Raw genomic sequence first — 12,374 nt, forward strand, 5'->3', positions numbered from 1 at the left:
CAATAGAGCATCTTTGGGATGTGGTGGAACGGGAAATTCGCATCATGGATGTGCAGCCGACAAATCTGCGGCAACTGTTTGATGCCATCATGTCAATATGGACCAAACTATGAGGAATGCTTCCAGCACCTTGTTGAATCTATGCCACGAAGAATTGAGGCAGTTCTGAAGGCAAAAGGGGGTCCAACCCGTTACTAGCATGGGGTACCTAATAAAGTGGCCGGTGAGTGTATGTATACAGTATGGTTTCAGGGTGGGTTCCAGGCCTTGTTGATACAACTAGTGGCGGATGGGAATAAAACGTTGTGGCGTGAGATTTTAAACATAATAACTAGACAAAATACACATCCAAAGTAAAATAATGCCACAGTAAATATAACAGAGCACTGATCAAGACAAGAAAATGTCCTAATGTTGACATGTTTGATTATTAATGAGCCACATTAAAGAACATTAAGTATTGATATCTGTGTACTTTTCACACATAAAGGCCGTAAAAAAATAATTATTTGAGTTGTTCAAGTTTAATTAGCTAAGGAGTTTACCAACAATAGCTGTTGTTAACAGTCTCTTGTCACCCTAAATTTCCTGTTAGAAATTCATACAAAGTATTATTATTATATATAGTATATTATTAAATTTACTCCAATCATCCAACCTGACATAGCATTCCTCTACTCCACACGCTGGCCCTCATTTATCAACCTAATGTAAAAACCAGCGCAGATATGAGCACAGAAATGCTCTTATGACAGGCTTCACAACGTTTGTATCACAGAAAGCAGAGCGTAAGAATGGTCATACATTGATAAATGCAGCGGCTGGAAACGATCATAATTTAAATATCACGCCCCAATATATTCTCGGTTTTGAGGCCTCTCCCCTACTATTTACAACATTACCAGACGTAATCCAGCTAAGAAGCAGCACTTTTCAGAGGTGGAGATTGAAACCCTTGACATCTCATGTTCATTTGCATTAATTTGTCCCATTTGGCAGCCTAAAAACTGGTTTTAGGCTGTAGGAAGAATGCAGAATGGAAAGAGATCACTGATGCGGTCAACAGTGTTGCCGTAGTAGATTGGACTCAAGCTAAAGTTTATTTAAATTATACATCCTTGACATATGTATACTCTTAATAGTAATATATATGCTTACCTTGCACTCTCTTAGCCCTACATGCAGATGTACCTATATTTAAATAAACACACGGTAGCGGAGTCTTTTTTTATTTTTTTTTATTTCAATCGTGTGTTTTTATTGAGTCAGAACCAGGCAACAGCTGTGAGGGAGCCCCCCCGCCCAAGTAAAATTGACAAATGCTGAGCTTTGCGTAGGAATCGGCATACGCCCGTCCTACACCTATTTTAGGTCGTACACACAATTAATAAATGAGGGCCAATTTACTTTCCTTGTGACAAAATGTGACAGTAATCCATAATAGAATCTATTCATGATGCGTCTCTAAAACTTTCTCAGAAGCATTTGCTCATAAATGTAATTGTTTTGATCAAGTTTTATTTTCTCTGGTGGTTGTACATTTTACTACTCAGTTCTTTTGAAGAAATATCATATTGTTTGCAGGTCAGAAACAACAGTCAGAGCTTTTCTCAAATGGAAACTGGAACCGAACTGAACTGGAGGAAGTCTTAATAGGATATTTATGAAGATCCCTAACATGTTCGATTTGACTACGCACTGCTATTAGCACCATTGTAGCACTTTGGTATCTTTAGCATTTATTCATCCAATTAATTTGAGTCTGTATACTTCCCTAATCATACAGCATACATTCATACTGATGCTAATATCCAGACAAAGTACACAGACTAGTGCATTTCACATCCGTTGGTGGAGCTTTTGTATTATGGCTTGCTTATTCTTGTTTAAAGATTTAAAGATTTACAAGGAAAATGTTTACGGTGTTTATTATCTAACTGGGACATTTTGGCACCAATTGGACGGATTGCTATGGACTACGTAAACACAGTGAGACACTGGTAAAAGCAAATTACATTTAACCATGTATCTAGTATATTTAAATGGCTCACGCTACTGTATTGTGTGAACAGTTACAGCAATAGTGCATAGTTTCTGTCGCCCCCATGAGGAATTCTAAGTAATGGCGACAAAACTGTCGGCCTACCCGCTTGATTCAAGCCTTCCGTAATCTTGCACCCCTATCCCAGAAAGTGTGTTGTGTAACCAGAATGTATTCCTCTGCACTGTGGAGATAGGTCTGGCAATGCAAACTTCTGCCTTGCTCAAGGACACCCTGTTATTGATAGTTGACAGAGGTGATATTATTACTTGTTTTATTCTATTTAATCAGTTGGATTGTTGGATGAAGACAGAGTGAGATAAAGATAGTGAAACGGACCACTTAAGACACGGGAGAAATCAGTTTCACTATTGGTATTAGGTGATAAAATTGGCAAGAAGCCTTAGTTCTTCTGAACTGCCGTTCACACTTTTGTTTTCCTATGAAACAAAGTTTAACTCCGGTGAGTGAAACAGAAGGTCCACTACTTGCTAGCATGCCACCTTAAGTGGCATAAGCTGTTCTTATAATTCTATGCTATGTGCATTTTATGTTACTTTGCTGTTCATGTTATGTCCGTTGACAATCCCAAAAATAAACAGTTAGAGATGATTGTTATTTTTATCTTTGCTAATATACCATTAAAATTTGTATCTCCATCTTGTTTGTACATGTGCATTGTTAAGGATGAGACATCGCAATGTTATTTCGTGTATTTTTATTCAGCTTCAGGATACTTCAGGATAATGTTTTCAGGCTTAGAGCCAGCATAAAGGATGTGTGCAACGTCTTTTGCCATCCTATTCTTGGCTAGAGGATTTTAAGGAGTTCAGTAACTTTCTAGGTTTGACATGCTTAAGCCTGTAAAATGTAGCACTTTGCACTATTCACGTGTATTTTTAACGACTAAGTCATATTTGAGGTGGTGTGTTACACAGTGCGTTATGGTCATGTTTTAACTGAGGGTCATAGAATTGAATTGGAGTTACAGTGATTTTGAAAGTGTGAATGATAAAGCTATGTACAGGTACTAATTAGATATTTTCCATTGCTGAATACAGATTTTTTTTTTTTTTTGTGCGTATTCTGACACTGTTGAGAGAGAGATATTCTACGGCGAGCCAGAGATTGAGAGATCCACTGATCCACTGATTCAGCAATTATGGGGTGAGAACCAGTGGCCATCAACCCTAGTGGACTGCAAGCTTTTGGATACATCATTCAGATAAGATTTATAAGATCTCCAACATTATCACACACTGCCCGGGTAGTGATTTGGACTGAGACCTAACTGAACTAAGTTGAATATTGAACTAATTGACTTACTGATTTTAATTTAAACTGACTGACTATTTTGGGGGAATTTCTTTTTATTTTCTATGTGTGGTTCACAATCCTTGTGTAATATCAACATAAAATGTAATGATATTGCTTTCGCTTTTCAAACAGTGGTTGTGGCCAATTCACTTTGAGAGTCAAACCTAATTCTGATTGCTAGTGCTTTAATATCATTAATACAGGCTATTGTGACATTCTAATTGATGCTTTAAGTTACAATAATATATGCACAGACATTTAGCTATTTGCACTGTGTTTTGCCGTTATCTAATGGTACGGTATTTGATGTATTCCATGGAGTCGGCCATCTCATTTTCCTGTGCTCTGCGTGACGGTGAGACAGCACTGATTGATTATTAAGAACAAATTTTGATTCAAGATTTGTCTCTCAGTATTTAATCTTCACAATAACTTGGATGATATGGAGAGAGAAAACGTGTGTGAGGCATCAATACTTGAAAATATTAAGAGTAACCACTCCCAAATTTACTTTCTGCCGTCTAACTTCAGTTCACCATCTGCGTTACCAATTCCTATTGTCTCCAAAATGTGTGTAAACATGGGTCAGAGTTTGCATGGAGGACCGCACATTCTCCCGTCAAGATTGTTTTTTATAATTCACAACATTTGCGTGGGAAGAGTGTATGCACATTTTGAGTCAAGTTTTGTGGGTACACCACATTTCTAAATGTGATCCCAGCTCTTTTCACATTTCACTGTAATTGAATCCTGTTCTTATAATAATAATCAACCTGTAAGTCTGCTGTGTTCAGAACCGGATTTAACATTTGTATTTGAGTTTTTAGTGTTCTATTTAAAACATCTGGATTAGACAGAAGAACTTTCTCTATCTCAAGTGAAGAAAAATATTCCTTTGTGTTCCAAGTACTGTGTAATGAACCCAAATGTTATTGCTAGTGTCTGGACATACTGAGAGAAAAGAGATGAATAAAAGATGAAGATACAATAATGCCAAAAAGAAAACTTTGAGCGAACCAAAAGTTTGCATTGAAGAGTCTTGCATTAAAAAGACATGAAAAATTCAGTTGTTTACTTGAAGAAATGGGCTTCTCTTTTTCATATCAGCTTTGATCAGAGTGACACAAACAGATCCAGAGAGAGAAAAACACAAACCCCAAAAAAGGAACTGATTGACAGCTTTAATTAACAAAAGCAGCGCAAGCTCTTTGCATTTCCTCTCACAGCCTCTGGGGGCCGAGCCGTGATAACAGGGAAATGCCAGAAAACAATACCTGCCTTTTCAAACAAATTATCTATTCTCCTAGCAGTCATTCATGTATGCTCACGTAGGATTTTTTAATGAGGATCTTCAACGTGTCGAGTTAAATCAAACTGGAATCCAGCTGGGTTGTGTGGAGACGATACCTAAAACACGAAATTCTCCTAAGGAAATTAGTGGGATACCATATGTTTCTTTCAGGGAAAGATTCACAGTTATACCGTGTTGTCTACATAGCAAAATGCTCACCGTCAATACAGGTTGATAATTAATTCCCTTGTTATGTGGGGTAAATGGGAACTATATCAGCATCTACATTTGAATCATTTCATTCCTCAAAGTAGATTTATGAGTGAGTGTGACGTCAAGGATCTTCCCGTCAACCATGAACTTGTTTTACCTAATTTTTGACTTATAAAAAAGCTAAAATTTGGAAAAACGTTGACTAATAGTTAAGGATGTTGAGTGGATCACAGACTGGGACATGAAACTATTTTTTTTCAAACACAACCAAATTTAAAAAGCTATAAATATAATCATTTGTTTTACCTGTGAACATCATTGGATAGGTTTCATACAACGTACACCCATGCATCCATGTTCTTTTCGGGCAATCCGGTTGAAAGAAACCCATATTTCTGATATTGAAAAAACAGCACATGCCTGACTGAAAAAATAACACATTTCTTTACACTGTGTGCAGCAAAAGCACAAGCTTCCAGAAGAGTTTGCGCGTCCTCCTTTCAGTTAACTATCTCAAGAATAGGTTGGATACATTTTGTCTGTCGAAAGATGTAATGTGCAATTATAAAGCTGGTTTTTATGATATATGAAATGTAAGTTATTTTTAATCTCGGCATGAATGTGATTGTGAAATTAGTGTGCTTTCAAATATGTTTCATTTTTGTTTGTGTTAGGGAAAGTCTGGTAGAGGATTTTATTAGAACTACTTTCTATTAGGCCAAAGATCGTCTTTTTCAACACGTATGTCACTTTTCTCAATGTTTTTGTCACTTTTTTCAACATTTTAGTTACTTTTTCCGACCTTTTTTATTAATTTTTCTGCACATTTTTTAAGTTTTGTTTTGTTTTTCCACTGTTCTTTTATCAATTATTTTTTCAAATACTATTAAATTGAATAAGAACACCCACATTCTATGACAGTAGGGAACTGATAATTTATTTTACTCGTGAAGAGCGTCTTTCAGCCAGATACATTTTTTTTATTACAATTTTGGTTAAAGAAACCCAAATTTCTGATGAAGAAACTTTTTGATAACATGAGGATTAACAAAAAAACAAAAATCAAACAACATAATATAAACTAACCAATATAACGTGTAGTCAACATGTCAGTGATGGGCGGGTGATTCGCAGGTTAAAACCTTTTTTTAATAGTGACTTCAAAGTGATTTCACACATGTGGTCCAACGTTGTTATAAAACAAATCCTGCAAGCTTTCTAACGATTGGACAAACACTGCACGTTGTTTAAAAGATCTACAACGGATTTGTCAAAAACATTTATTTTCAATTCAGTGTGAAATGTAGCTCAGTCCAGCTCACGGCAGTTTGAGAAAAGCAGCACAAAAACAATTGCTTATAAAAGCCAAAAGCTGCAATTCCAAGCTCAAACCTTGATTTGTGTCACTCCAAGTCCAATCATATAGCAATTAAAGCGCCCCTATTGGCCAATTTGAATAAGACTTGCAGTGTATGTGTGGGGTCATTATGTAGACATTTCCTGAAAGTTTTGTGTTGATTGGACAAAAATGTAGTCATTCATAGCGCCCCCTGTTGTTCAATTTGAACAAAACTTTCAGGGCGTGGTTCAGGTACTCATGAGGACATATCCAAGAGATTTATGATGATTGGACAATGATTATGTGATTTATAGTAAAATGTGTGTAATGCCGGGGCGGCCTATTGCTCACTCTGTAAGTGCGCTCGCCCCATGTTGGCTGTGTCCTGCAGCTGCGTGGGTTAGAATCCAGCCCTTTGCCCTTTGCCCTTTGCGCCATCTCTCTCTCTCTCTCCCCCCTTTCACATGTCTATCCACTGTACTGTCTAATAAAGGGGGAAAAAAACAATAAATAATCTTTTTTTTTTAAATGTGTGTAATGCCACTTACTTATCTTGCGCTTATAGCGTCCCCTCGGTGGTGTATGTATATAAAACTGTCAGGGCACTTATCTGAGCATACCCTTTCAGTTTTGAGATTGATAACTTAATTAATTGGGATATGGGCATGCTTTATACAATAAGCTTAAGCTATTGATGATTCACTGAAATTTGGTGGCAATCAGAGATACAGTGTAGGAGGAAATCTCAAAAATGTGTTTTTCAAAAAATTCAAAATGACTCCAATGCGTCATCAGAAATTAAGGAAACATGCAAAGTTAAAATACTATCTTTTCTGACAACAATGCTTTCTGTTTGTGTTTTGGCCAGTAGCACAAGGCTATAGCCCGGACCTCAAAGAGGCAGAGATATTGCACCAAGTGTCTAGGTTATTTCCCGGTGCTCCATGGATGCGCGCTGTTGATAGCTCTATGTACATAACATCCAAGAAGGAAAGGGTCCATGTACGGATAGAAATGTCATAAGGTGGCTTCCAACAGGTTGTAATCATTGTCTTAGCAGCTGTAAGTCCAGCAAACACAGAACATTTCTGAGTCCCAGAGGGCTTTTAGAATTTCAGAGGCATTCAGAATCAAAACATTACAGTAACGGCTACAATAACATTAACATAGGAAACTTTGGATGCAATATTGTTCGAGAACTGACCAACAGGAGAGCACTCCCAGAACATGTGTAGAAATGTACCTTGAGCTTTAATTGGGCAGAAAGTCATGTGGGGTATTTTCTCGGGGGTGAGATATGTCCTATGAATGATATTGTAAGGAATCTGCTGATGGTCTGGATTGCGAGATACTTCTGGAATGTTAGACCATACATCATGCCAGTCAAGATCGACCCTCAGGCCTGGCCAATCGAGTGCCCAGAGCCTCTCAACAGGAAGGGCAGTGCAGCCAGATATCACTAAGAATTGATAAAGTCTGGATACCATACCACACTTTTTAGGCTGCACAGTAAATAACTTCCGATTAGGATGGATGGACAAAGGCCTCTTGCCAGGAAACCCCGTATGCCTTGAGTGCTGATCTTAACTGAAGGTAAAAGAAAAAAGAGGAACGTGGTAGACTGAATGCATTTTGTAAGTCAAAGAATGGTAACAAGCCAACCTCACTACGCCAACCTCACGTCTTTTAGATGATGAACTCCTTTTTGTTCCCATTGTGGGGCTGTTATTGGCCTCCCACCAATCAGGCCTGCTGTATTATTGAATAATGGGGGGAAACTGTGCTAGTTACAAGCTATATGGCAGAATGTTACAGCTAATCTCCAGATTTTTATAAGATGAGAGATGATGAGGCCAAAGCGTGGCTGGGAGTGTTTATTAGAAATACTGGCAAAAAGAATGTGACCAAGGCTCTGTCATAGCACTTTCTAAGATACGTCAGCAAACAGACACATCTGGTAAGGAGGGTTCTTAACACAATGGACCAGAAATAATGTTCAAAGTTGGGAACTGAGAGGCCACCATCCTCTTTCCATCTCTGTAGAGTAGACATTTTGAGATGTTTAAAAAAAAAAAAAAAAAGGAGGATCTAGAAACTGGAAATAAAGAGGAGACGGTGCGCCTGGTTAAGACTTGGGCTGAGGGATTAGAAAACAAAACTTTAATCATAAAAGTGTTACCAAAGCCCATCGCCTCCAAGAGTGCCCTTAAAAATGACACGCCATCTTTACTCTTAAAGGAGGCATTTGTGCCAGTGTCTCTATATCTGAGACTGACAACGAATAGTACCAAATCTGATATTGGATATGACCAAGATAATTCATAAATAGACTCATCAAGTCAGCAGAAAAAACTTTCTCATCAGCATATTGCATTCATATATATGCTAATACATTTAACACTGAGTGCTTTGGTCTGATTTCAGTTATGTACCTTCTCTTCATCCAGTACACCTTCTGCTGGAGTGCACACTAAAAGATAATCTACTAAACAACAGAAGAGGAGAAGAGTGATGCACAAACAGGGAGCATATTCAAGGTGAAATTATGTAATTTAATCATGTTATAGCAATATTAATCAATCCGTAAGGGTACAATGGTCATAACAACTACAATGGAATTAACACTTGTATTTTGTTTACTTGATGTGTTCTATTCAGCACAGTTGAACCAGAATCAGCTTTATTTGCCAGGTATGAGGACAGATAGGAGGAATTTTTCTTTGGAGCGTCGTTACTTACAATGTGCTTACACATACAATAACAACCAAAACAAAAATATACGCACTAATATATACACAATATATACATACTCTAAACAGAAACAATATAGAGGCATGAGTGCAATGAAGAGTTCAATAAAAACAATATAAATGTGGAGCATAGTTCAAAGGATACTGGGATAAATAGTATTATGTTATTATATTTCAACATGAACAGTGTGAACATTACGAACTAGGAAGTTAGAATGATGAATAAATAATAAGTGAGATGTGAGAATGGGAATGATGAGTTAATAGTAAATAATAAGTGAGATAACAGAATGAGAATGATGAATAATACTAAATAAGTGTAATAATAAGTGGAACCAGTAAACAGGTGCTGTAGAGACAGTGTTACTGGGTTATTGACCAGAACTGAACCTGACACTGTGGGTAAGAAGTCAGCTGTTCATCAGAGAGATGGCTTGTGGGTAGAAACTGTTCCTGAATCTGTTGCTTTTGGCGTACAGTGCTCTGTAGCGCCTACCAGAGGGGAGAACCCTTTAAGTTGGTGGGGACTTTACATTAAAAGGGGCACTCCATTTATTATACACATGGTGATCAGTTTATCTGTCAGATATGTCATTAGTATGACATTATACTCAGCCTTTGACATTCATCATTTAATGTATTCAGTGGGCTTGGAGGAGCTCTCAAGTCTGAAACAAGCAGGGGGGTATTTCATCGTGGTCGTCAAACTACAAATTTATAAAAGAATCTCTTAGTTACGAACTGTAATTTAAAAGACATACACCAGACAAGAAGTGTCAATTGAATTCAATTCAAATGTTTTCATAGTATCAAATCATAACAGTTATCTCAAGACACTTTACAGATTAAGAAGGTGTAGACCGCACTCTGTTATTTACAAAGACCCAACAATTCCCCCACGAGCAAGCATTTAATTGGCGGAGAAAAACTTCCTTTTAGGCATAAACCTCAGACAAACCCAGGCTCTTGGTGGGCAGGCGTCCACTGGACTGGGAATAAAAGTTGTAGCAGTTCAGGGTGTAGAAGGGCATAGCAGGGTGTAGTAGGGCATAGTTGGGTGTAGTAGGGCATAGCATGGAGTAGTCGGGTGTTGCATGGCATAGCAGGGCGTATTAGGACGTAGTAGGGCAAAACAGGGCTAGTAGGGCGTAGCAGTGCATGGCAGGGCATAGCAGGATGTAGTAAGAGTCCAATGAAGAGGCCACTGAGTTGCATCATGGAGAATGTTGGACCCAGTGGTTTTGGAGCTTGACCTATACTAGCGAATAAAGTCAAGATACCTCAGCCTATGCCGCTTAAATTTTGACTATTATTTAATCTTTCTCTTGTGAGTTTATGGACATGTACTAAATTGCTGGATTACCCTTTAACAACGTGAACATAAAACGCCAGTCTTGGCCTCCCTCCACTGGCTCCCTGTCCGTTACAGGACAGATTATAAGAATTTATTTCTTGTTTTTAAGGCCTTAAATGGTTTGGCGCCATCTTACCTGGCTGATCTCTTACGCCATCATTCTCCAGTCAAAACGCTGAGGCTGCAAATCAGCTGCTCTTGGATGTCCCTAGATCAAAGCTAAAAATTAAGGGCGATAGAGCCTTTGCAGTGGGCGCCCCCACCCTATGGAACAACCTCCCCATGCATGTTAAAGCTGCACAGTCCTTACAAATGTTTAAATCCCTGCTTAAGACGCACCTTTTTGCTGTAGCTTTTAACCCTCGTTAACCTGGATTCTGATGTTTTAAAGTGATGTTTGTCTCCCTGTGATGTATTTTGGTTGGAGTGATTTTTACGCATGTTATTTATGTCTTTGACATCGACTCTGTTCAGCACTTTGGTCAACTGTTGTTTTTAAATGTGCTGTAGAAATAAAATTGACATTGACATTTAAATACGAAGTATTGCTAGTAACCCCTGATCACAGGTTTTGGCCTTATGTGGACAGGAGTCATAAGCAGTTCAACTTAAAATAGATTTTTTTTCTTCTCAAATTGTCTCATCATATGATTTTAGAATTTGTGGAAATACCCAGTATTTCACAAGAAAAAAAAGCATAATTTTGAAGCATAAAGTAGCATGTTTATATTGATATTTTATTTTGAGATGCCAAACATCTCATTTTCAGGTTTTCCTTCCTCTCATTTGAAAGTTAAATATTCAGCATTCAATATAAAACAAAAGCACACACATCACATGTATCCTGAATGCAGACATTTTGACTGTGTTCGATATACCAAACCCACAATTCGGTTCGTCACAATTTTGACCCATGATTCAATACAAACCTTGATTATTTTTTTATTTTTTTTGAGGGGGGGTCCACCGTAACCGTAAAACAATATTTTTCTGCCACATGGCATTGTTTTGTCATTGATTACATCCCACTTTGCAACACAGTAATACAGAGACTTTCTTATTGTTGATTGATGTCAATATCGATCAATCCAGCAACAAAGATTCTTTTGTACCTTAAAATAATGTTTCCAAAATCGTTTCTGTGGTTCATTAACTTGTTGGAATGAGACATAAGAATAATGGTAATGGACAATTCCGCTTCCAACCTGTAGGGGGAACGAAGAGGAAAAGTGCTTTGGCGCCTACTGTAAAGGTGCAGTCAGCCTTTAACTCCTGTGCTAAGGAAGCTAACGGGAGTTTACTTAACCGTTGAAAACAGACCGAGGCACCCGAGTCAGAACAGCGGCCATTCTTAACGTTGGCTACACCTCCGTTAGCGTTACCGGAGCCCCCTCTTTCGCTTTTAGTCGTCTTTATAGCTAAATTTACCAGACAAAACAGGAATAAGACAACAAAAGGACTAATAGTAATTTAAAGATGTGGTAGCACAGGATCTGGACGAGAAGTATAACTCTGGCAGTTGGAGGGGTGTGTAATTCTGCCTTCTCACTCCGCCGTTCGTGGAACTGAGTGACGCGATTTTGGTTTTATTTTCCATATCGTTACAACCCTAGTTCATACTATTATCTTTGAGAAGCTTAAGTGTTAAAAGGCTGGACAGAGGTTTGTTGAAAAGTATGCAGCAGCTTTCTCATCACTACTGACACATTTCTCTGAAGAGTAACATTTAAACAGCAGGGACTCATTAGAAGAAACAAGACTGGAAACAATAAGTGTCACATTGTGCCTATGCATTCCTGACACAAGCAGTGAAACAAGTAACTGTGGTTTATGGTAAAGAGTGGCACAAATAGCAGGCAATAGCATGATAGAGTATGGGTGGCTTTAGCTAAGTGGTAGAGCGGTTGCCTGCCAATGGGAAGGTTGGTGGTTCAATCACTGTAGTCCCATGATGAAGTGTCCTTGTGCAAGACACAGAACCCAGAGTTACCATTGGAGTGTGTGCGTGAATGGTTACTGTGCTATTTAAAAGTGCTTTGAGTATTCAAACTAGAGGAGTGCTATATAAG

At 38.1% G+C, this 12,374-nt stretch overlaps 1 long non-coding RNA gene across 1 annotated transcript in view; it reads right to left on the reverse strand.

Moving 5' to 3' along the window:
• Positions 1 to 860, reverse strand: part of LOC117946853 — an 18,797-nt gene extending 17,937 nt beyond the window's left edge. Inside the window, exon 1 of the long non-coding RNA XR_004657110.1 lies at positions 850 to 860. This is a non-coding gene — a long non-coding RNA (uncharacterized LOC117946853). The remainder of the gene's footprint in view (positions 1 to 849) is intronic.
• Between the last annotated feature and the right edge of the window lie 11,514 nt (positions 861 to 12,374).

The sequence above is a fragment of the Etheostoma cragini genome, chromosome 6, assembly GCF_013103735.1.
Source record: "Etheostoma cragini isolate CJK2018 chromosome 6, CSU_Ecrag_1.0, whole genome shotgun sequence".
Lineage (NCBI taxonomy): Eukaryota > Metazoa > Chordata > Actinopteri > Perciformes > Percidae > Etheostoma > Etheostoma cragini.